Source organism: Nycticebus coucang, chromosome 3 (genome assembly GCF_027406575.1).
Source record: "Nycticebus coucang isolate mNycCou1 chromosome 3, mNycCou1.pri, whole genome shotgun sequence".
NCBI lineage: Eukaryota > Metazoa > Chordata > Mammalia > Primates > Lorisidae > Nycticebus > Nycticebus coucang.
In genome coordinates this window covers 42,704,579-42,730,798 of record NC_069782.1, presented here as the reverse complement: position 1 = coordinate 42,730,798, position 26,220 = coordinate 42,704,579, and the positions used below count along the sequence as shown (strand labels likewise).

The following is a 26,220-nucleotide window of genomic DNA, read 5'->3' as shown; positions in this document are numbered from 1 at the left end:
AAATGCCACACACACACACAAACACACACATAACCTACTTCTTTAAAAGGACTGTGAAAAATCATCTTATTTCCTCAAATTTTTCCACAGTCATTTTGTATTTTCTGCATGGGTCATGTAGCTACCACACAGAAATAAAATGGCACTTTTTCTTTGATTATTTCTGCACATCCCAGACAGTTCGTTGTTTCTCCTGAGGATATCAGAGCTTGATGGGCAAAACACCAAATGCAATTCACAAGACCTGATATTAAATCCATTTTTTAAATGACTCACATTTTTATACTACTCCACACATTGTTTTTTTTTTTCCAATTTTAATAGTTTGGCCCAGTATTTTTCCATAACTTAAAAGGGGAAGTTCAATATCTTTAGTGCGTTTAAGCTACATAATAATCGAATCTATCCGATGAAGCTATGCCCGCCTGGCTCTAGCATTTTTCTCTGCAAACATTTCAGTAGGCCAGTACTAGAAAATCAAACAACTCCTAGCTTCTCCAAATTTCTAAAGCAACTCCCTTACCAGCCATTGTAGGTCCTGACAGGTGGCTGTAATTACCCAAGGGATTGCAAACAGCCTCAATCGTTTAGATCTCCAGAACCCTAAGATTTCCTAAGATGTGGTCACTTTGGGGTCATCAGGTATATCAGAGAGAATAAAGGCCTCAAAGAAACTCAACTAAGCCCATCACATGGGAATCCTTTCAACTAAGGTTTTCTGTGACTAATCTGAAGCCACCAACTTCATACTCCCCATAGGATGAAGTCATATGGGGAGTTTTCAGAATAGGCTTGTTAATTGCTATGGTGAAATTAGATTTTGTTTGTGCGCTGAACTTGTTTGGTTGTACAAAAAGAGTCAAAATTACTCAAGATCTGCTTTCTTTTTTGAAGGGAAACATATAGACATAAGCATATGTCATACACAAATAGGTTACTCAACGTTCTTAGATATTAGGATGGATTTAGCCCCACTGTGGATATTTAAGAATACCCAAGAAAAATACTGAGCTTTGGGTGGCGCCTGTGGCTCAAGGAGTAGGGCGCTGGTCCCATATGCCGGAGGTGGTGGGTTCAAACCCAGCCCTGGCCAAAAAAAAAAAAAAAAAAACCACCAAAAAAAAAAAATACTGAGCTTTTAAATTTCATGATTTTGGCTGAGCATGGTTTCCACACCTGTAATCCTAACCCTCTGTGATGCCAAGGCGGGTAGATCACCTGAGCTCAGGGGTTCAAGACCAGCCTGAGCTGGAGTGAGACTCCCCATATCCACTAAAAATAGAAAAACTAATTTTGAGTGCTATTAAAAAAAAAAAAATAGAAAAACTAGCCAGGTATTGTGGCAGGCACCTCTAGTCCCAGCTGCTTAGGAAGATGAGGCAAAAGGATCACTCAAGCCCAAGAGTTTGAAGTTGCTATGAGCTATGACACCATGGCATCTACTCAAGGGCAACAGAGTGAGACTCTGTCTCAATAAAATAAAAATTAAAAAAAAAATAAATGTCATGATTTTTGCGAGTAGTTCTTCCCTATGAGTGAACTAGTATTAACCTTAAATCAAATGATTACATTAAAAAGGAATATTCAATCAGCCAATCATAATATTTTTGGTCATCTCACAAATTAGTAAGATGTTTCATTGAATGTTTACGTTTTATTGGAGTGTTTGAGTTTGGGTACATTCCTTTTCTGAAGGATAAAGTGGGACCATAACAATTATTAACTGATTGATTTTTCTTAATTGACTGGTTTTTGGTTGGCTTGTTGGTTAAAAATCAGACTATGACCCACTTGTGCTTCACCTGTCCAGGAGGCCCGGCCCCCCTGCATTACCCTCTGGAGGACTGTCAGGTGGGATGGGAGCCCCAGCTCACACCTAGTGGGATTCTGAAAAATGGAATACTTTGCCGGAGTTAAGAGAATGTAGGCCATAAAGCAATTTTCCTCTTTCAAATATCTTTCGAGTGTTAGCGGGGTCTGAGACTTAACACTAAACTGACAGGTTTGACTCTAGAGTCTGGAAGGTTAGGTAGAATGCCAAAAAAGAACCAATTTTTGTTCCCATCTTCTTTCTTTTTTTTTTTTTTTTTTTTTGGCCGGGGCTGGGTTTGAACCCACCACCTCTGGCATATGGGACCAGCGCCCTACCCGCTGAGCCACAGGCGCCGCCCCCCATCTTCTTTCCTGCCCCTTCTCTTTCTATCCTTTCTATTTCTTTCTTCTTTCATGTCTTCTCTCAGTGAAGCTTCTGCCATCCAAATCTTTTAAAAACATTCTTTTGAAAATATTCATTATACATTACTACATTCCAGAAACTGTGCTAGGTGGGCTGTTTTTTTTTTTTTTTTTTTTAAGTCTTATTTATTTTTGAGACAGAGTCTTGCTCTGTCACCCTGGCTGGAGTGCAGTGGCGTTATCATAGCTCACTTCAACCTCTCACTCCTAGGTTCAAGTGACCCTCCCGCTTCAGCCTCCCATGTAGCTGAGACTATAGCCACACCCCACTTTGCCCAGCTAATTTTTGTTTTTAGTAGAGCTCAACCGATCTTCCCAGACTGTCAGGATTACAGGTGTGAGCCACCGTGACCAAGCTGCTAGGCGTTTTTTAAAAAGTGATCACCTAAGCCCAGGTTGCTGTGACCTGTGTGACGTGACGCCACGGCACTCTATCAAGGGTGATAAAGTGAGACTCTGTCTCTACAAAAAAAAAAAAAAGAATAAACCACTTCTGCTTTCATAGAGTTTGGTGTTGACTCATCTTCCTCCCAAACATCCATGTTTGCCTTGCTTATTGCCAGTGAAATTGGTTTCTAGAAAAAGACTTACCTTCAATTAAGCTCAAACACTCCAGGCTTCAGTGGCTGATCCCTTTGCTAGCTCTGAGCCCTTAAATAAGTCATTTACGCTCTTGAAAATTTGTTTTCTTTCACTCTAGAAAGTGACCTAATGTTATTAGTTCCCTATCTTGTTTACAGATTAAATAGAAAAGAATACACGGTACCTAACGTAGAGTATGGTGTGTGTAAATGCTCAGTCAATGAGAGATCTCTCTTTTTTCCCCCCTTGGTCACTCTTCTTTTTTGTATTTTCTTTCTCCATTTGTGTTTTCATCCTCCTGTTTCTTGTGCTCTTTCCCTCTTCTGTAACTGTTCCTTTCCTCACCACCATGGTGCTTACCGAATGCTTCTTGGAGTGTTAATGGAAAAACAATACTTCTACCATTACATTTTAATACTTTTGAGACTTTCCTCTTTGACATCCACTCAGGAATAGAAATGTGTGGTTTTTAGTGGAGTGGCTATATCCCTTTATTAAAATATAAAAAATTTCATAGAACGGATATCTAGCTTACAGAATATCTCTGGATGACTAGATCCAGTTTAAAGTTAAAAGGAAAAAAGGAAAATAAAATAAAGTTAAAAGGAAATAAGATTCCAACTATAACTGAAAAATTATGTATTCTCAATGATACGTGCTTTATTTTTTCATGCCACCATCCATTAACCACAGAAAATTATAATTTTGTGAATAAATTGAGGTCTTATGCTGACTTTAGTCTTATGATACTGAAGAAATAGTTTTTCCTTTACCTGAGCAATTTTGTTCATGATTTTATCTTTGTTCTAACAATGTTAAATGTTATTTTTAATGTCATAGTGAGTTAAAAGATATCAAAGAAAGTCCAAAAGATGAATTCATGAACAGCTTTAGAATCTAGACACGAAATTGCTCATCATAATAGGCTATTCATTACGGACTTGGATTTAAATTACTTAAATCAGACCCACTGAGATCCAACTTTGTGATTTTTTTTTTTTTTTTTTTTTTGTAGAGACAGAGTCTCACTCTGTCGCCCTTGGTAGAATGCCGTGGCATCACAGCTCACAGCAACCTCTAACTCCTGGGCTTAGGTGATTCTCTTGCCTCAGCCTCCCGAGTAGCTGGGACTACAGGCTCCTGCCACAATGCCTGGCTATTTTTGTTGTTGTTGTTGCAATTTGTCTGAGGCCGGGTTTGAACTCCGCCATCCTTGGTATATGGGGCCAGCGCCCTACACACTGAGGCACAGGCGCTGCCCCCAACTTTGTGATTTTTTATAGAATGGGGTAAGGTTTTCGTGCCAGAAAATTGACAACCCTAAAGTGGTAAGATGATGAAGCAACTGTATAAATTATAGCAGTGTGTGTTATTTTAGTGACCAATTAATGTGCAAGCATTTTAGAAAGAATTGGGAAAGAGCATGGCTGGTATGAGAGCCTAACCTGGAAGTTACCTAGCATATGTTCAAGAAGGACAAGGTGTGGAAGATATTGGCTGGGCCAGGAAGACCCACAACGGCACACAGCTCTCAGTATTAGATTCCAACTTCAGGTACAAACATCACTGGTGAGTTTTCACTGAGCTTGATGACATTCCTCCAATTAACACAACCAAAGACACCTTACTGACTCAGCTTCAGGTTCCCTTGCCCTGATGCGTGACTGACTGCCCCCTTCCTCCACCTCCTCACTTTCTTTTTTTTTTTTTTTGAGACAGAGCCTCAAGCTGTCGCCCTAGGTAGAGTGCTGTAGCATCATAGCTCACAGCAACCTCCAACTCCTGGGCTCAAGCGATTCTCTTGCCTCAGCCCCCCAAGTAGCTGGGACAACAGGCACCTGCCACAAAGCCCGGCTATTTTGTGGTTGCAGCCGTCATTGTTGTTTGGCGGGCCCGGGGTTGGATTCGAACCCTCCAGCTCAGGTGTCTGTGGCTGGCGCCTTAGCCGCTTGAGCTACAGGCGCCGAGCCACCTCCTCACTTTCTAACACATGAAGGGGGACTGAGAACTGAGAGACCTCTCAGCCTTTCTCTTTGATTTCTTTTTTTGATTTCTTTAAAACAGATCTGAATTGAGAGGTGAATATGTGTATTTGTCAAAGTTAAATTTCTCAATGTTTTCTTTCTCATTGTATGAACCATCCTTTCTGACCAGTATATACAGTTCTTCCATTTGCAAAAAGCTAGCAATATGTATAGCCTAAGGCTGACTATGTTGAATTTTTGAAACTTTTTTCTTTTGAATCATTCAAAAAATAATTGTTTATATTACCCACAATTCAAACCTTTATACTTGAAGAATAATCCTTTCATTTAATACCTTTAACTCAATTATTTAAAATTTTACAATCAACAGCGAGAACTCCATTGTCCTCCTTTTAAAAATTGTACTTAAGACTCTTTTAGAAATTGTCTGGATTCTGCACTCTGGCATCGGGTACATCATCAAAGGATTTAGACCCTTTTTATGTTAGCATTTTGTTTCTGTTTTTAACTTATTTTCATCCTCATGGTTTCCACTACTGCTTCTTATCTCTAAAAACAGCATCTGAAGTAGACAGCCCAAGTAAACAACTGAGCTCTTTTTTTTTTTTTTTACATTCTTCCCTGATGTGTTTCAAGCTTTCATGACTTATCAGTACTGTTTTATATCCATTAGAGAATAAGTCTATCACCTCTGCGCTGTGTGGAATCCAGTAAAGAGTGATTTTTAAATGAGATTCTGTAACCGAGTGCAAATGGGAAAAAAAATTGATTGTGAATTAAAACAAGTTGGGACATAATTTAATTAGTACCCAAGCAGAAGGAAAAAGAAACTACTTTAGTGCCTTAATGGAAAATCAATTTTGCAAGAAAATTTCACATTTTTAAGCCTAATTAGAAAAACATTTGCTTCACACAAAAGCATTTGGAGAATACATAGTCAATCAAATCGTAAAGTTTTTTTTAGGTTCCAATGGTCAATTACTGAATATTTCTTCAGAATGGGTTAATGTCATTATTTCTTGTAACATCTTTAATACCCAAGGATCATGTAAGAACTGATGTTTTTTCCTAAGTACATTTAGCAATCAGATGATAACTTATGATCTCTGAGAACCTCTACCTAATAAATCAAAGAATTTTTGGAAATCCTTGTAAAGGTTAATTGCTAGAACTTTAAAGCATGGCTACCAACCGGGACCTTCCTTGTCATTCACAATCTCTCGCATTTGACAAATTCAGCAAAGATGTTCATTTACATTCACAGCATTCCAGGAAGGTACACTTGTGGCTTTTTTGTTTTTGTTTTTGTTTTTTATTTTCATCAAACTGTTTAATATAGCCTTCATGACATTTTCTTAGTTATTGTATGTAGACATTTGCATTCTGCATTTAGTAAGTTTCACCTGCACCTATTCTAAGATGCACCTTTTTGTTTTTATTTTTCCTTTGCTTGTTCACTGCCTATTTTCCCCACCAGACTGAAGCTCCATCCAAGGCACAGCCATATTTATTGTTTTCCACCGTTAAACCAAGTTTGATCACAGAGGCAAGCACGCAGTAGGTGTGCAAAAAATCCTTGTCAATAATAGTAATTGTGTTAGCGAAGCACATTTAGCTTAGCAAAATCATTGTTATTGTTTTTAATGATGGTCTTGAAAGTAATAATGATTTTTCTCTAATTTTTTTTTTGTTTTTAATAAGGATCTATTCAGTATCTCTTTCCTCTCCCTAACCTTTTTTAGCCTATTTCCATGATGCACATAGAATTTATAGGTTAACTTATCTTTTCTTTAAAGTTAAGACTTAGGCAAAGCTATTACGTAATTATCTGCTTATAACTTGTAAATTGACCCAGAGGAAAATAGGGAAGAATCAATTCTAAGGAGAATTCAAAGACTTGGAACAAAATCTAAGTTTATCATATCTAGAGTATTTGTTGTTAGTCAGATTTATAACATGGTAGCTATGGTTTAGTAGGTATGGAATTATTTTATAGAATATTAAAGCGGTAATATTTTAATGTATTTAGTATCTATGTGTCCATTTTATGGGGGCTTTGATTCTATTGATTTCCCTTTAAACAACTATAAAAATATAGATGCATTTGAGTGTTTCTGATACAGTTTTGGCCATAGCTATGGTTTACTTGAATCTGAATCTTTGGTCAGAATTTCAATCGCCAGTTATAACTGTATTCTTAGGCATAATAAATATTATCCACTTTATGAAGTAGTTTCCAAAAACATCACAGGAGAGGGAAAATGCCTTGAAATCACTCTCTAGTGGGTAGGACTGAAATTTAATTGCCTTTCTAGTTAAAAAGACTTTTCAGGTGCGGGGTGGAAGCAATCCAAATTTTCACTTCAGAGTTTCTAAGAAAAAAATTCGTGCTTTATTTTTTATTGTGTATTTCCCAGAAAAGTAATATCAAATAGACTCTAACGCATGAATTGAGTGAAGGGGAGAGACGTAGGCATTTTCAAAACACCATCTGACTACCTTCCGTTCCCCCTAGTGTCAAACTCAAACCTAAACCTACCTTTCCTGGCAGTAACCACCCCAAGGCCTGTGCTCACAGCCTGGCCGCCTTGTTTCCAAAGTTCATTTTCATTCAAGTTTACCATAACTTCTCTACCGAAGCTATAAACGCAAATAATAGCTACCCTTTGTTGAGCATCTCTTGCATGCTAACAAAAAATAATTTTTATAACGTTCTTTAAAATTGGCATGATTAAGTCATTTTTACAAAATAGGAGAGGAGGAGACCCCAAACCCGGAAAAGTTTGAGTAATTTGTCCAAGTTTACACAAGCAATGCTGGAACTAAAATTCAAACACAGGTCTGAGCCCACACTCTTCTGTTTTATCATACCGCCTTCTTCAAACAGTCTCTCTCCGTCTTTTCAGCCCCAAAATGCTGCTATAAATTACACTGCAATGTAAAATCCTAATGCCCACTACTTTTGCTCACTCTTGGCTTACGTCTTTGGTGCCTTAACACTTGGTCGGTTTGTTCTGACAACTTGCACTGCTTAAAGTCCATGCGTGTTTTCCCTTTCATGTGGTGTAATACCCATTTACACAACAGAGCAAAACCTCAGTAAACAGCCGTGCTGTTTTTGTTTCTTCACAAAAGTATTATTTCGTAAATACTCACCATGAATTTCTGCTCAGGAAACAAAGCTCTAAAATTCAACTATTAAACATACTTACTTACCGATAGGAATAAATTTAATGAAGGCTGAAGGGTCTCGCTATTAAAAAAGTTCTTTATTAAATAAAATGTAAATTTTCATCCATTCATTCATAACATATATGGAATATTTGTGAATTAGCACGTAAGGGAACAGAGTGTATAAAGCTTGGAAGATGAACACACATGGGAAATGGTTACTAATTGCTGTAAATTTTATGTTGCAAAATAAGAAACGAGCTTCACAAGGAACCAGTAAGTATTATAAACAAATACTGTGTTTTAGGCAAAAAGAAAATGAGTAGACCAGGAAGGTCCATGCAAGAGTTGGAAAAAAAAAAATAGCTAATCTTTATCAATTTTTTTTGTTCTTCACTTCCCCTTTATTTCTTGATACAACTCAGTTAATATAATATTTTCATTGTGTTTCTCAGAAACATGATCCCTAAAGATACCAGTAAGATAAAAAAAATTACAGTCAATAAATTTGGAAGAAAGCTACATATTCTATTGCTTTTTGTGAGAGTCACAAATGTTTTCTGTGCCATTTACAATGTCAAAAGCTCTGAGAAGTCCAGTTCACTTTTTCCTGAACCCATACTGCAGTAGAAACTTTTTTTTACTATTGTTGGGGATTCATTGAGGGTATAAAGAACCAGGTTACTTTGATTGTGTTAGTTAGGTAAAGTCCCTCTTATAATGGTGTCCCGCCCCCCAAAGGTGGGTCACACACCATGACTCCCCATCCCTCTCCCCGCTTCCCTCTCTCTGCTGTCCCCTTCCCCCACCCCCACCATGTACTAGGTCATCAATGGTCCTCATATCAGAATTGAGTACATGGGATTCTTGCTTCTCCATTCTTGTGATGCTTTACTAAGAATAATGTCTTCCACGTCCATCCAGGTTAATACGAAGGATGTAAAGTCTCCATTTTTTTAATGGCTGAATAGTATTCCACAGTGTACATATACCACAGCTTGTTAATCCATTTCTGGGTTGGCGGGCATTTAGGCTGTTTCCACATTTTGGCAATTGTAAATTGAGCTGCAATAAACAGTCTAGTGCCAAGTGTCCTTATGGTAAAAAAAAATTTTTTTACCAGTAATAGGATTGCAGGATCAACTGGGAGGTCTAATTTGAGTTCTTTGAGGGTTCTCCATACTTCCTTCCAAAAAAGTTATATTAGTTTGCAGTCCCACCAGCAGTGGAAAAGTGTTCCCTTCTCTCCACATCCACGCCAGCATCTGCAATTTTGAGATTTTGTGATGTGGGCCATTCTCGCTGGGGTTAGATGGTATCTCAGCGTGGTTTTGATTTGCATTTCTCTAATAATTAGGGACAATGAGCATTTTTTCATATGTTTGTTAGCCATTCGTCTGTCTTCTTTAGAAAAGGTTCTGTTCATCTCTCTTGCCCATTGATAAGCTAATCTTTAAAACTGAGTAGATTTTGAATAAGCAAAAAGAAACTAAGAATTCCTTCCAGAGGTAAAGGGAAAGAGATCAGAAAAACAAACACCACATGTTCTCACTTACAGTGGGAGCTAAAATTTATGACCATGTATATAGTCATAAAATGGTGTAATGGACATCAAAAACTAAAGGATGAGGGAGGAAGGTGAATGAGGGATAAAAATCTACCTATCTGGTACAACATACATTATTTAACACGTATGTTATTAAACATGTATGACTTCAGCATTACATAAAATAAATATAATAAAAAACACTTGTATTAATAAATACTATTAAGGTAATAAAAAAATAGTGTTATACTTGTAATAAAAAACACTTGTACCCCCTACATCTATTGTAATTTGTTTTTTAAAGAAAGAAAGGGGGTTTGCAAGATCAGTGATACAGAGCTGAGATCACTGAAGACATGGCCAGGGAACAGAGCAGTGAAAACTTGAGCAGATATTTTGGCAAATGGGATCTGATAAAGCAGTTTAATGTCAATTTGTCACTTAAATATCAGACAAGTGAATCTCGACTCAGAACACAGTAAAGTTTGTAAAATTTGTTCCTGCCAAGGGCAACAGTAGGAATGTGAAAAGCCAGGGCCTGCCTGTGGTGCCAGCACTCTCCCCTTGTAGTGGTTTCCTCACAGTGGTTTCTTACACAGTTCTTGGAGCAGTCTTACTAGGCAACTCTTCATATCCCCCTTTTTCATATTAGATCCTTCATTTTGCCCAGTGCCACCCACAAAATAAGCAACAGAGCAAGCATTTATACCTGGCTCCAATCTGACTCCCAAGCCCATTTTCTCTACTCTGCCATCCTGCGCCTTGGTTGATGAGTGCTCCTTGAGCGCCAGGACGCTGCCCATGTGTTCACCTTCTTACTCCCAGTCCACAGCACTGTACCTGGATGTCAGGCATCCAGCCTGCTTCAATGAATATTTTTGGCTAAATTCGTTGAGTAAATTAGGATAATAACAGTTTCCTTTTGAATTTTTTTTTAATAGATTTAGGGGTACATGTCCTTTACATAACTATGGAATCTGAGCTTTCTTTGTTCCCATCACCCGAACAGTGCACGTTGTACCCCCATTTCTTTAACAAACATGCTTCGTAAGTCTTATCACCTTGAAGACATCACATTTGAAGGATACTAAATTATTCCAGTTGCCCCACTTATGTGGTAGCCCAAAATACTTTTCACTTCCAGCCTCTCTCTCCAAGCACCTTTTTCAGTGCATAAGACATTCTTTTGTCTGTGACTTGTCTTCGTCTTTAAAAAACAAATTTCATTGAAATGGTCATAAACGTTTTGGAGTCAAGTGTAGAATATCAGTTAATGCAATTGGGTAAAACAGTTTTAGTTACTATGGTTATGTGATACTATGGCTGTTTCCTGTGAGGCTTACTAACGGGCATTTTTACGTGATCTTTCAGATGGGTCATGATGAGGAGAATTCTCCTTGGGAGGTATAAAATCTGATACGTGTAGTGCTAAGAAAATCTAATTGTTTGAATAGAAAACAATGTTGTTTTCCTCTGTATTCAAAGAATAAAAGGAGTGAGGGTTGTCAGCTGAATTTTATATAAAGTGGTTTGGAAGTATGGCTCGTCCATTTATAGATTGGCAGAGAAGAAAGTGAAGGCTAAAAGTTGAAAGGGGAATAAATAGAAAACGAAAGGAGAACGAGAAAAAAAATGATGTAGACAAGGGAAATCTCATGTACATCTGGTTTTCTCTTTTATTAAAATAGTTAAGAGGTTTTCTTTGGGAAGCAATGTAATCTGTGAAGGAGAATGCCTTTTCCATCTCCCACAGATTCGAACCTTTCAAAATGTAATCTTTTCTGTTGATTTCATCATATGTTTTGAAGCAGTTTTTTATCATCTTGTTTGTGAATCTTCAAATTAAATGTTTTTACCTTCTGTCTTACTCCTACCTACCTTGGAGCAGGCCAAATGTTTGTACTGCAAAATCTTTAATCCATCACAATCTGTTACTCGCAATTAGATGAAATGTCAGCAGTAGAGTTGTACTAGTCATACCACAGAATAAGAGAGGAGAATGAGGCCTTGCTGGAAAACAAAAGCTTCAATAATTAAAGGAGGAAAGAGAGAGAGAGCATTCACAGACCACAAACTCACTTGCTTTAAAAATGATTAAACTTTCCCAAATATGAACAGAAGTCCTGACATATGGCAAATTAACTTTATTTGTTCAGCATGTACTTTCATCTCAACCCAGCTATCTCCATCTCAGCCAGCCATCTTTGGCCAAGTATCTCCAGCTCATCCCAGGTAACTACATCTTGGCAACTGGTAAATCCATCTCAGCACAAGTATATCCATCACATGTATTTATTAAGCTAGATGTTTCTCAGAACATAATGGTGAATAAGGTAGACTCATTAAGCTTATTCAATTATAAATTTATGCTGAGACAGAATTGCACAGTAAATCAAAGCTCTGGCCTTGAACTCAACTTAGGTAAATCACCATGACTCCACTTATTACTGGTATATTCTTGGGCTTGTCGTTTAATCCTTCTATAGAATGTGTTTTAATATTATTCACCTCCCTAAGTGCAGTACACTTAGAATAATACTTGGCATCAGATAAATTTTCAATAAATATTACTTTTGTTGTTGAAAAGACTGATCAGAGCCCTAATTTCCTTGTCCATTAGACATCCTTCCTTTTTTGAGTAGACTAAGAGTGCCTGAGAGTTCAGAATGCATTGTTAGACATGGTTCAGGTAAAAGGGGAGACATGTGAGCCTAGATCCCATGTGCAAGAATCTGCAGTGTGTGAAAAGATTTCACAGAGTCCAACTCAGGGTGATGCTCAGCACGTGTGAGTGGAAGGTGGTGCTAACACGGTGTGACCGCAATACCCACGCACCAATGGACTTTGCTAAGCTCTGACACCACAGAAAGCAACTCAAAGTTTCAGACTTCACTGATATCAAAAAGACAGCACTAACAAGTATTGGTGAAGAGTGAAAAATTTGGAATATTGTTGGTAGGAATGTAAAATGATGTAACTGCTTTGAAAAACAGTCTGACAGTTTCTCAAAATGTGAAAGAGAGTCACTACATTTCTCAGTAATTCCACTAGGGATACACCCAAGAAGAATGAAAACACATATACACACACAAATGTATAAGAATGTTAGCGGCATCATTTTTCATAATAGCCAAAAAGTGGAAACAATCTAAATATTCATCAACCAAATAATAGACAAACACAATGTAGTATATCCATACAATAGAAAATTGCTTAGCCATAAAAAGCCATAATATTGTAGCATGTAGCCACATGCTACAATATTAACAGCCACATTGGCAAATCTACAAATAGAAAGTAGATTAATAATTACTAAAATAATAGTAATTAATAATTGCCTCGGAGTGGAGTATGGCAACGGGGAATGACAGATATGGTTATGGAGTATCTTTTTGGGAGTGATGAATGTATTCTAAAATTCGGTAGTAAGGATGGCTATAAAACCTAGTGAATATACTGAAACTCACCAAATTATACACTTTAAATAGGTAAATTAAATTTTCTGGTATACAGATTATTTCTCAAAGCTGTTTTTTAAAAAAGTTTCAGACACTAAAATCCCAAAGGGCCTCATCTGAAACAGCACTCGGGTGTATTAGGAATGTCTTTTCTAAGACTCTTTCAAATGTTTGTGGGTCTAGTCTCTCTTTAAATCAGGACACTGGTCTCCTCAGTACAACTTTTCTTGATTTAAGGGCAGTACCAAGATTCCCTTATTTAGAGATAAGGAACCCAGGCTTAGACCACGTGGTTAGTCAATGAGAACTGAGGACTCCCAAATCAGTTTTTTTCTTCCAAAGCTATTTTCTACTACCATACTCTCCTTCAGGGTAAGAAGCTTTAGGCTAATTCTCCTGGTGTAAAAGCATAGTTCCAAATATGAGAACTAATCCTTTCTGCAGCTTGTCTTCATACAATAGCCTTTGAGAGGTTCTCCTCGTCCTTTAATTGCTCTTTCCTGGACCTTTTCTAGCAACATCATGCCTTTGATAATTGAGATAAAACTGCCGTGCACAGAAAGTCCAGCAAGTCTTGACAATTGCATACACCAATATAATCACCACTCCAATCAAGTTACAGAACATGTTTACCCAAACAAAAGTTCCTCAGGCTTCATTCCACTCGGTCCTCAGGTAGCCTCTGTTCTGATTTTTCTCATTATAGATTAGTTTGCCTGTTCTCAAACTACACAGATGCCAGATCATAGTGTTTTCTGTCTAGCTTCTTCTGCTTAGTATGATGTTTTTGAGATCAGTATATACAGTAGTATTGCATTTTTTGTTGCTGACTGGTGTTCTGTTGTGTGAAGGTATCAAAATTTGTCCATTCATTTTTCTGTTGATAGACTTTTGGGTTGTTTCCAGTTTGAAGTTATTATAAATAAAGCTATTACAAATATACACATACAGCTTTCTGTAGACATATGTTTTCATCTCTCCTGGAAATGCTGGTTCATAGGACAGTATGTGTATCTTGCTTCTTTAAAGCTCAAATGACCAGGACCTCATGTAATCACGTATATAGAAATGACCAGGACCTCATGTAATCACGTATGTAGAAATGACCAGGACCTCATGTAATCACGTATGTAGAAATGACCAGGACCTCATGTAATCACGTATGTAGAAATGACCAGGACCTCATGTAATCACGTATGTAGAAATGACCAGGACCTCATGTAATCACGTATGTAGAAATGACCAGGACCTCATGTAATCACGTATATAGAAATGACCAGGACCTCATGTAATCACGTATGTAGAAATGACCAGGACCTCATGTAATCACGTATGTAGAAATGACCAGGACCTCATGTAATCACGTATGTAGAAATGACCAGGACCTCATGTAATCACGTATATAGAAATGTGCCATGATGCCTACTGTGTTTTCTTCTCCTTCTCACTGGCCTCCCAGATGGTGCTGGGCACCACCTTGATTCTTTCTGTACCACGCACTTGGCACCTCACCACATCTATTCTTGTTCTGCAAGGGCAGGTGCATAGCCACGTAATGCCGTTGCCAAAATTGATGACTCACTTACCTGTGTTATTGACTTGATATCGAATACACTCAAATGAGTATAGAACTCATCATTATTCCATCAACTCTCAGAGCCTCATTTCCTCCTATATAAAACAGTATTGACAAATATAATAGAGATTATGTACTAACATGTTTGAAATTTAAGTTATTTTTCAAGCGCAGGTCTGTAGGATACCAAATAATTTTTTTTTTTTTTTTTATGTGGTTTTTGGCCGGGGCTGGGTTTGAACCCAGCACCTCCGGCATATGGGACCGGTGCCCTACTCCTTGAGCTACAGGCACCACCCATACCAAATAAATTTCTAAATAAACAATTAGATACATCAAGTAGCTATTCATTTTCTCTCTTATGGGGAGGAAAACAATGTATCATTTCCAGGACCACCTGAAAGCTTCAGTAGTTTTTTCTCTTCTCTCTCTCTCTGTAGGGCCAGTGATGATCTCACTATTTTTATCACCCTACCTCTCCCTTCTCAGATTTCAGCACCTGAAGGCAAAGTGAAGCGACCCCTAAGCTTCTCCCCAACCCAGGGAAAGCTGTTGGGAGGGTTCCCTGTTGGTCTGCTTTGCGCAGGACAACTACACAGGCACGCTTCCGGTCTCCCTGCCAGGCTTATCTCCTCTCTTCTTACTTTCTGCTTTTCTCTTTACCTAGAAGATCAAGTATGCCACCAATTTACCTTCAAATTTACCTTCAACCATGTTTAAGCCCCCCCTGCCCCCAATCATTAACAATGTGCAATTATTTTCCCCCTGAGCGGAGCCACAGCCAGATTGTGACTAGGAGAAGTGTGGTGAGAGACTCACTGGGGCATTGTGCCCTCAGGCTTCAGGAGCTGCCCGCGAACACAGGGCATGGGGCAGGGGGAGAAGCCAGGGCCCAGCAAATCCAGCCGCTTAACTAACTGCTGCCACTTTCAAATGCTCACAGGGCAATGTTGACAGAGGTGACTCCCTTCGTGCTTGGAGACCACCCTCCCAATTCAGCATCCTTTCTGGAAGTCCCTTCTACACTGCTACTTTTCTTTTCATGTGGAACATTCGTTTACATGCAAGAACTAATTTCTGGACCTCATATAACACTGGAACTCAGACGTGAGCATTTTGGGGTGAAGCAGAAGGCCCCACATGCAGTTTAGCAGGGGACAGAAAGGAAATTAGGAAATAGCTCTGGAGAGTCTTCTGATTCTCTAAGCTACACACATTCTAGAATGTGTGTCAGAGGTTGCTATTTACCAGAAGTTACGGGCTGCTCTTCAGTTTACTGTTTCTGTGTGAACATGTTAGTATTCTGACAAATTACTAAATTCCTGCTTTCTGCCAGTGTTTTAAAGAAAATACAAAAATGTCTTTTGAGAACCAGCATCATACCATACCATTCGTAATGGTATTTCAGTGTCAAAAAACAAAAATAGCGAGTGAGATTTGAATATCAAAATAGGTAAAGAGTTTTGAGTTGTGTGTTCTGACTTTAGAACACATTTTTGGATAGCCAGAGTCATAGGTAGGGGATACAGAAAGCACCCTTTGAAATGTTGCCTAAAATAAAATCAGCATCAGCGTTTAACTTTGAATCTGAGGAGAGAAACCTGCTTCTTTGTGGTCATAGATTTTCCAAGCGGTATCATACTGACGTTTTGTTTATATTCAGGCCACATTTTAAAATGTCAGGAAGACTGGGTAACCTAAGTGTCACACTAGGATTGCCTACTTTTAGTTAAATCATATGTGTATATGCTCTGTTACCTAGAAGATCAAGTACGCCTCAAATTTACCCTCAGCCATGTTTAAGCTCACGTCTGCTGAGAGTTTGCATAACCAAGGCACTGCGCTGAGCATGTGACTCTTACTCCTCACAAGACCACTGTGGGGTAGATGTCATCATTCTCCCCAATTTACAGACAAAGAGACTGAAACCCTGAGAAGCTGGGATTGCACACAGCCATGAAGCTAATAATAGCAGGAGGGTTAGCATTCAGAATGTTGTCTGGTGCCAAAAGTTCTTCGCTATCATGAAAAATTGCCTCTGAGAATGGGCGCAGGGCCTATGCCAGGGATGATGGTTGACTTTGCAATCATATGCACTCACCCTGGAAGCTGCGTGTTTCCCGTACCCCCAACAATTCTGCCAACACTACACTAGGCAAAGGGAGGGCTACAACAGCCCACCTTGATTCCACACCACTCCCTGTTCCCAAGTCCTTTAGCTGCTTTCAAGATTTGGGGGTCGCTCTTTCCATGATGTAGATATGCACAAAAGACCCCACATAGATTCCGACTCTGTTGTGAAGTCCCTCTGCCCCCTTCTCTGGTTTATCTCATCCCATTCCACTACACGTGCCTAGAAGAAGGAAATAATTATTTCCATGTCTTTCATCACTGTCCCTCATTCCAGATATGATGAGGAATATGGAGTGGAAAAAACAGCCTAACTGGCAACTATACCCCAGACACCAAACATCGATGACGTGTGTATTTTAATGTTCTCCAAATAGCATGTAATTAGGTATACTTGAATATAGATTTCTTGGCAAAGCACAATATTGCCTGCATAGGTTTTCTAAGGCCCTGTATTTCATAATGCACTAGAGGAAGATCCTTGTTAGAACCCTGTAGAAGGGATAAAAGTGAAATGTGAAGAGCTGTCCAAATTTTTGTCATGAATAATTTTAAAGAGCAATAAGACTGCCCAAAATGGCCTGTGGCTCAAAAGAGTAGGGCGCCGGCCCCATATACCAGAGGTGGTAGGTTCAAACCTGGCCCTGGCCAAAAACTGCAAAAAAAAGACTGCCCAAAATGAATAGGTCCACTATGAAGTACTGCCATTTAAAATGTGGCCCTGCCCATACTCCTAGATGTCCACTTCAAAGCCCTACCTCATATGAAAGAGAGAAGAGGAAGAGCTAAAGCCCAGTCGACATCTTACAAACCAGATAATTACAAAACGCATGTCCTTTGGTCCCCAATATGTCCTTTCTTGACATCCAAATATTTAAGTGTTTGAAGAATAAATTGCAGTATTTCTGCCTAGAGGTTTTCATGTCATCTTTATAGGAATTATTTCAACCAGTTTTACAGACGCCTTAGATAAATATGCCTTCCTTCCAGATGAAAGGCACTTGACGTCAGAACTGAGAATGGAAACAGTGCTTCTTCCCAAACGCAAGTTCTGGCATTCCTAAGCAAAAAAAAATTTGTAGATGGTCAGCTTAAATCTCCCATAGAGATTAAGACATAAGTTATTCAAACATATTCTGAAACCAGGAAACTTGAGGACTCATCACTCCTCAAGTGGAAACTGCTACGACATCATCTTTGGTGCCTGTTCCTTCCTTTTGAAAAACCCCGAGATTTCTCATTGAGATCCTTGAAACTGTTTGGATTACCCTTCCCATTTCATATATCTTAACCTTTATTATTATAATAGTTCATATTTGTCTCCAATATGTGGGTCACAAGACAAGGGGTGAGTTTAAGACTTACAGTATCTTTGTTCTTAGGAGTGTATCCGTGAGTATTATTAATTTTGCTTCACATTTGCCGGGTACATTCATGGGCTCGAGAAGCTGCGGGAAGCCAGCTCTATGTTACTGAACCAAATTCTCTCCTCCCTCAATGCTCAGAGATGTGTCCTCTATTGTAGTTTCCCATCTGATTTGCTCTCTTCAAATAAAGGAACCAGAACCTCTCTCTTAGAGCATCCAGGGATAAAAATGTCCATTTGAGACAGCTTAGAATGACTTCCTGAAGACACTGAAATCCAAATAAAAAGAAAAGCACTCAAATATGGGAAGAAAAAGTAAACCTCCTGGAAGGGTTAAATGTTGACATAGATATCTAAAAGAGCCTGCCTTTCTGGAGGATTCTTAAAAATAAGAACTGGGACGTGGATTTGTAGTCCTGCTTCAAGGTAAGGGAATAGACAAGGTGGTCTCTCATGGGGTCTTACCAGCCCTGTGATTCATCAAAGATGGTATTTAAAAAGCAAAGCCACGGGAGGAAAGAGCAGCAGCATCGATCTAAATCAAGCCTTACATGTACTTTCTCTCTTTTTTTCCACTTCTAATCTCTCCCTGCATTTTCGTAAGACTCATCACAGCAGGACATACCCTCTACAATTACTCTGACAAACAATGATAACAGTACTTGGATTTTTAGTCTCTTCCAAGGTAAGCCATATTTGACAATGAAAAATAGAGGGAACTGATTCCCAAAGCTGTGAACTACAATGATAGATTCAAGGAGCTGATTTACCAGAGAGGGTTTCCATATATCAGCCAGGGATGACTTTCTTAGGAAAGCACTTACAGGCAGCAAACTCTCATTGGAATATTTGATAACTATATCACAAACAACAGTCATATCATGTTGATAATGGTAACACAGACAACAGTCATATCATGTTGATAAATAAACATAGACAACAGTCATATCATGTTGATAACGGTAACACAGACAACAGTTGTATCATGTTGATAACTATAACACAGACAACAGTCATATCATGTTGATAAATAAACATAGACAACAGTCATATCATGTTGATAACGGTAACACAGACAACAGTCGTATCATGTTGATAACTATAACACAGACAACAGACATATCATGTTGATAAATATAACACAGACAACAGTCACATCATGTTGATAAATATAACACAGACAACAGTCATATCATGTTGATAACTATAACATAGACAACAGTCATATCATGTTGATAAATATAACAGACAACAGTCATATCATGTTGATAAATGTAACACAGACAACAGTCATAAGTCATATCATGTTGATAACTGTAACACAGACAACAGTCATATCATGTTGATAACTGTAACACAGACAACAGTCACATCATGTTGATAACTGTAACACAGACAACAGTCACATCATGTTGATAACTGTAACACAGACAACAGTCACATCATGTTGATAACTGTAACACAGACAACAGTCATATCATGTTGATAACTATAACACAAACAACAGTCATATCATGTTGACTTTCCTACCGGGGACCTTGTAAACGAGGTACAAAGTTTAAAAACTATATATTTGGGCGGCGCCTGTGGCTCAAGGAGTAGGGTGCTGGTCCCATATGTGGGAGGTGGCGGGTTCAAAGCTAGCCCCGGCCAAAAACCAAAAAAAAAAAAACTATATATTTTATTTTAACGAAGGTTACTTAATACTAAAAAATTCAGTACAGAGATATAAAATTTCACATAATAAAGAACTGTTGTAAGCAGAAACACTAACAAACTGAGGCCTGGGCTGTCCTCTCTGAACTAATGTAGACACTCAGATTCATGGACCCCCAACTTACTCTACCTTATTAGAGGTAATAATTGTACACATGAAAATAGCCTTAATAAAATACTGACTTTACTATGACTTAATGAAATATTAGATAGATATTAGACATAATTATATTAAAAATACCTTTAGTCTTTTAAGTGGAAAAAGCAAAATATAAAATTATATAAATTATATATGCTTTTATAGGGAGTTTTTTAAGTATTTGCATATTTATAAAAAATTTTTGGAATCTACAATATGAGAATAATTGTCTTAGGGTGCTGAGATTAGGGTATTCAGGGTCCCATCTTAACACACATAAATATAAGTGCGTACATACCCAGAGATGTACACTTGATATGGCTTATGACTATGCTTTCAAAACTCAGTACAGCAATGCTACCGTTTTGGAACAGATTTAAGCACTTTGCTGTGAGTTACAAGAAAAAGGGGCTAAACTCGTGTGATCCTCCCTCATTACCATTTCTCCTCCCAAGACACCTGCCAGTAGGAATTCACACCCATTGAGAATTGGGTTTCCATTATAACTTACATACAGCTCTCACGAGTTTTTCTTTTCTTTTCCCAAATTGGTTTGCCCCAGAAATCATCCTCTAGATTATTCCCCCAAAAAATCACTTAATATTTACCTTTAAGAAATTAGAAAACAGAGAGGTCAAAATGGATTATCATTTAAATATAAGACCCAAAGCTCCTCTGTGGGGTTGAGATGGGCTGCGTCACCCATACCTGGTATCGTCACAAAACTGAGAAATTTGGAAAAAGGTAAGAAAAGCTATATAAAACCATGACTGGCAAAGAGAGGGTTTTGTGGTGAGTTTCCCATGCCCTGCAAGGAATGAGGCCCCTCCCTCTCACTCATACCCGGGGTCAGTGCTCCTGATAATATAGTGTGAAAAGGCTTTCAATACCTTTAAGATACTATCACACAATCATACACAATTAGCACACACAAAATACTTTCTTGAACCATAAATTTTTCTGACTTGCATTTTTAATAGCAGCTGAGCTCTCTTTGTAAGTAGCCAAAAAATCTTTGTTCCCTCTTCCTGACCACCACAAAAAACCCTTTGGCAGCTGGCAAGTTTGCTGTATTATAATAAAACCTGGCAGCCTTTGGATATTCTGCTGTATCTGAGTCCCACTCCAGTGTCTTCCTGGGAAGAATGTAGGAGTTGAAGGAGGGGGCTGGACCATTTATTTCAACAAGACCTTTGGCCTGCTTCTGGCAGCTAAGGAGATTCAGAACTTCCCAGAGACCCTCCTAGAAGCTCAGGGAGTGAGACCCACCAGGGTTCACTGTGTTCCTTTTTAAATCACAATTTCAGAGCGTGATACAGTATACTTCCTGGGTGAGAAAAAACCATGTGATGGCCAAAGAAAAAAATAAATGTAGCTGGGTGCGGTGGCACGTGCCTTTAGTCCCAGCGACTCAGGAGGCTGAGACAGGAGGATGGCTTGAGTCCAGGAGTTCTGGGCTGTAGTGTGCTATGCTGATCGGGTGTCCACAATAAGTTCAGCATCAATATGGTGACCTCCCGGGAGTGGGGGGTCACAAGGTTGCCTAAGGAGGGATGAACCGGCCCAGGTCGGAAACGGAGCAGATCACAGCTCCAGTGCTGATCAGTAGTGGGATCATGCCTGTGAATAGCCACTGCACTCCAGCCTGGGCAACATAGCGAGACCCTAACTCCCTAAAAATAATAATAATAATAATAATAATAAAATAAATATATACTCTCATTCTTGGTGGATATAGAAAAACAATTAGATACTAAACGAGGAAAATAAATATTATTGCGTACTTAACTTCATACAAAAAAATAAGGAATGTAGAACTTCTTTTTAAGCTTTCTATTGCCATCTAGATGCCAAATTTGTGTGTATTTATAAATGCCAGCTAATGTAAGTAAGCTTTGCGTAATTCAAACCTGTGTATAAAATCACTTCCACAGGGGGTGGCGCCTGTGGCTTAAGGAGTAGGGTGCCGGCCCCATATACCAGAGGTGGTGGGTTCAAACCCAGCCCCAGACCAAAACTGCAAAGAATAAATTAATAAATAAATAAAATAATAAAATGAAATGAAATTAAAAATCACTTCCACGAAACTTACAGTGATGGAAAACAGAGAAAGGATCGTCCATTTCATGTAAGGCTGTGATGTCTCCTTTTTGTAGTGCTCTAGTCTGACTGCAGATAGGGCTTATGGCCTAAGAAGGGTCAGACCGACTGTTTCTGCATCCCTGAGCCATGCAAACTGAAGAAGTCAGGTGACGTCCTAAATTATTGTTCTTATGCATAAGATACAAAATATAAAATCTCATCACAGGTTACTGTGAGGACTAAATGAGATACGATGTATGAAAACAGCCAAAGCTCTCAAGCGTGTAATGAATACTAGTTCCCCTTTCTCTTTTTTCTTAGTCTAAACTCTTATATTACAATTCACACATTAATTGATTATGTTACTTAAATTTCATACGTATTGAGGGAGAGGAAAACACATAAAGCTGGCATCGTGTGCCGCAAAACATTTCCTTAAAGGGTAGCCCAGCAAAATGGAATAGATTTTCTTGCCAGTCATAGAAAGACAGTTAATTTTAGCATAATTATTGAAACACTCAACTACTCTAACTTTCCACAGTATCTAGTGATCAAAAAACCTTAAGATTATATGACTTTTCCTCTCAATGTTGTAGTTAAGCTATTTGCTCTGAGAGGCCTGTGACAAGCTATAGTTAATAAGTTTTCCATGGTGTCAAAGTAATAATATTAACACGCCTTTGTGAATTAATTTTGTTTTGTGCACTGGCCTGCATAAATGTGAATGACGTTTCAAAATATGATCAGGCAGGAGCTGAGAAGGAGCCAAGCGGCAAGGCAGGAGATGTGGTCATCAGAGCACAACCACCAGCCGCTAGCATTTGTGAACACGGGCAAAGAGATGTGGGCTATTATTCCAGCAAACCTGAGGGGCTGGCAATGTTTTAGTTCACTCTGTCCTTAAAAAAAAAAAGACTGATTTTATTATCTTCAGAGCAGCTACAGATGTTTGACATCCGGGCTCCATGTTTGGAAATGAAAGACCATCTTCCCACTAACCACTGATTTGAAGTGTCTTTCAACTCACAGATTTTTTTTTTTCTCTGCCTGCAAGAGGCAGCTGATTGTTAATAGCTTTTAAACTGATGACCAAAAAGTGGCATTTTAAAGTCCTATGGTTGTGTTTTATTTCAGAAACTTCTTCAGATTCCACACACACACACGCCTCACCAGCGGAACAAATGAATATGCTATCTATAAAGAGTTAAAAGATACCAAGTGGGCCAGGGAAGTGGAATGGCTCAGGGGTCACAATAACCAAAATGGCTGTTGCAATAAGTCTTTCACTTATTACAAAGTGCCTGCGTGAGTCTTTTTCCATCTGAGCTCCAATATTTCACCTGTTTCAACCAAAAATCAAATTACAAGGAAGATGGAGCTTTCCCTGGTAAGGCGGTCACTATAGACAAGCGCTGGATGATAATTTAAGGGAGCTTTGTACCTCTTCATACTGCAAGCTTGACAGCTTGGTTTAGTCAACCCCACATAGCAGTCAGCCTCTCCACTGCCTTCATAAACATTTAAACACTATTTTTTTGTCTGTTCAGAAGTGCTACTGATGTAAACTCAGTGTTTAAACCTTGTATATCAAAGCTCCCATATTTTAATAAAAGGAAGAGCGCTATATTCAGGGATGCACATATTAATATGCACCGCCATCCGACATAACATGACTTACCTTCATTTCATGAGGGAAAAATACAGAGAGTGCCCCAAAGACACGTGACTGTGAAGTCACAGAGACTGTGTTTTAAATCAGATTCCTCTGACTCCAAAGCCGGGGCTCCAGGTGGCACATAACCATAAACACTTCTCTCCTGTTTCTTTTTTCAAGACAGAGTCTCACTCTGTCACCCTGGGTAGAGTGCTGTGGTGTCATAGCTCACAGCAACCTCAAACTCTTGGCCTGGAGCAACCGTCTTGCCTCTGCCTCTTGAGTAGCTAGGACTATAGTCATCTGCCACCACACCTCGCTAGTCTATTTTTAGTAGAGATGGAGCCTCGCTTTTGCTCAGGCTGGTTTTGAACTCCTGAGCTCAAGCAATTCACCTGCCTCGGCCTCCCAGTGTGACCCAGCCACCTGGCCTGGCCTGGCCTGTTTCTTTCCAGCAACCAATCCACGAAGCCTTCTAGGGTAAGCACTATGTTCTGTAGTTTCTACATTTAACTATCTCAAATAAAAAGGAAACAGCAAAGGGAATGGCTGCACTCTGGGAAATTTTTTCATTAATCTCATGATTCAATTTCACAAGCCATACACATCTATAGATCACTCTGTGCTAGGCCCTGGTAATGTAAAGATGGATTAGACATTGATTCTGCACTCAAAGACTTCATAGACAATGAAGTTGGGGTGACGCTTTTTGATGGTGAGAAGTTCAGAAAAGATGGTCAAAATGGGAATTTAAAATGCATTATGAAGTATGATTAGGAATTCAACCGGTGGAGAATAAGGCCTTCTAAGGAGAGGAAGCAGAGAGAGAGAGAGTTGGGACATCTATAGAACAAGACATCCAGAGCTGGTCGGAGTCTAGAACCACGCATGTCAGAGGAGAGCGGGGGGTAAACCAAAGAAATAAATAAGGGTCATATTTTAGGGCCCTGAAGGTGGCAGACATTTTATTCTCATAGGGGTAAGGAAAGGTATTTAAACCTGCCAATAGCTATATCAGCTCTGTGGGTTGGAATGCTAAGCCTTTGGCAGGTGAAAATGAATTTGAGGCTTTTACCTCCATTTCAGAGGTTACTGCAGAGTCCACAAAATTATATGGTTGTGAGAATAAAATAGGAACTCAAAAATTTCGCAGTTTTTGGCCAGGGCTGGGTTTGAACCTGCCACCACCAGCATATGGGGCTGGTGCCCTACTCCTTTGAGCCACAGGTACCCCCAGGAACTCAAATTTGAAAACGTGTGTTGAGAATTAGATTTTACAGAATTTATTGATGAGATAGAGAGGTGAGAAGGAGAGATCTCCTGATAAATGATTTCAATTCTAAGTTGTTTGAGAAATGAGCAAACAAGGCAATAAATGAAATTACAGAAAGATGCACTAATTGTGTAAGAGAAAACAGTTAAGTTCTATTCTGGACATGCTAACTAAAACAGACTTCACTTCAGTTTAAGATGGTCTTAGTTCTTTTCCCCCCCCCCCACAACTTGCTTAAATGCTTTATATATAATATGTTTATATTCTCCTAAATAGCACCATACCCAGACTCAAGTAGCATAGCTTAATTTTTCTGATGCCACTGTCACTTTACCAGTTTAACACTTTTCTAAAATTGCTAAAAAAAAAAAAAAACCCAAAAGGCAGAGCCGTTCTTAAAAGAAAAAATAATTCCGAAGAAAAACATGCCTTGAAGTAAAGCAAGGTTGCCCTTCAGCCTTGCAGCTTAGGCAGCTGTCTTCTCAAGTTACCTCCTGGACTTTGTGGTTTCCATTTCAGCACCACCGTTAGCAATCAGGTGTAATAAGCCACTAGTTCTACCTGCTCCTTACTCAAGTTCTGTTCCAAGCTCCAGCTCACCAAGGGGTCAAGTGCAAGATGAAATCCAAAGTGTGTTATGCAAGGGCAGGATCCAGAGGACTCCAACTCAGAAAGACCCACAGTGTGGGGAGGCTGATTCCTGTGCATTCAAGAAAACATGAAAGCAATTACAAATGGCCTAACAGATGATGTGTAATATTAGAGATGAAGAATCTGGCTGTGAACACTTACACCGGGAAACGCTGCCCTGTGATTTTTTTTTTTTCCAGTTCAGCACCTTGGGCTAACAGTATCTTGCCGACATAATATTGAATGCTATTGAATAATGATTCAGTATAAATAGAAAATTAAAATATCAGAAATTTTCATTATGTATGAGAAAGAACATGAAAGTTGGTGCCCAACAGATCTGTCTTCTGAGTTCTGATAACCATGTTACCTTAGGAAAGTCACTTCACAGGGCACAGCCTCGATTTGTTCATCCACAAAATGGAGATAATAACTACATTTCAGGGCTGTGAAGATACAAAATAAATTATGTGAAGTACCTGTCACATAAAAGCTGTTCCATAAGCGATAGCCTGTTATTAATGATGACTAACATTTATTGGCATTTACTATGTGCCAGGTTCTATCGTATGCTCTTCTTGTATATTAATTGTTCACTTAATCCTCACAACAGCCCTTTGACTTAGGTAGTATCATCATTCTCATTCTGTTGATGAATATACAAAGGCCCAGAGAGG

At 38.8% G+C, this 26,220-nt stretch overlaps 1 protein-coding gene across 2 annotated transcripts in view; it reads left to right on the top strand.

The window, feature by feature from the left end:
- The window catches only part of SYT1 (synaptotagmin 1), a 599,049-nt gene that overhangs the window by 447,431 nt on the left and 125,398 nt on the right, over positions 1-26,220 (top strand). The gene's annotated exons all lie outside the window — the stretch shown is intronic.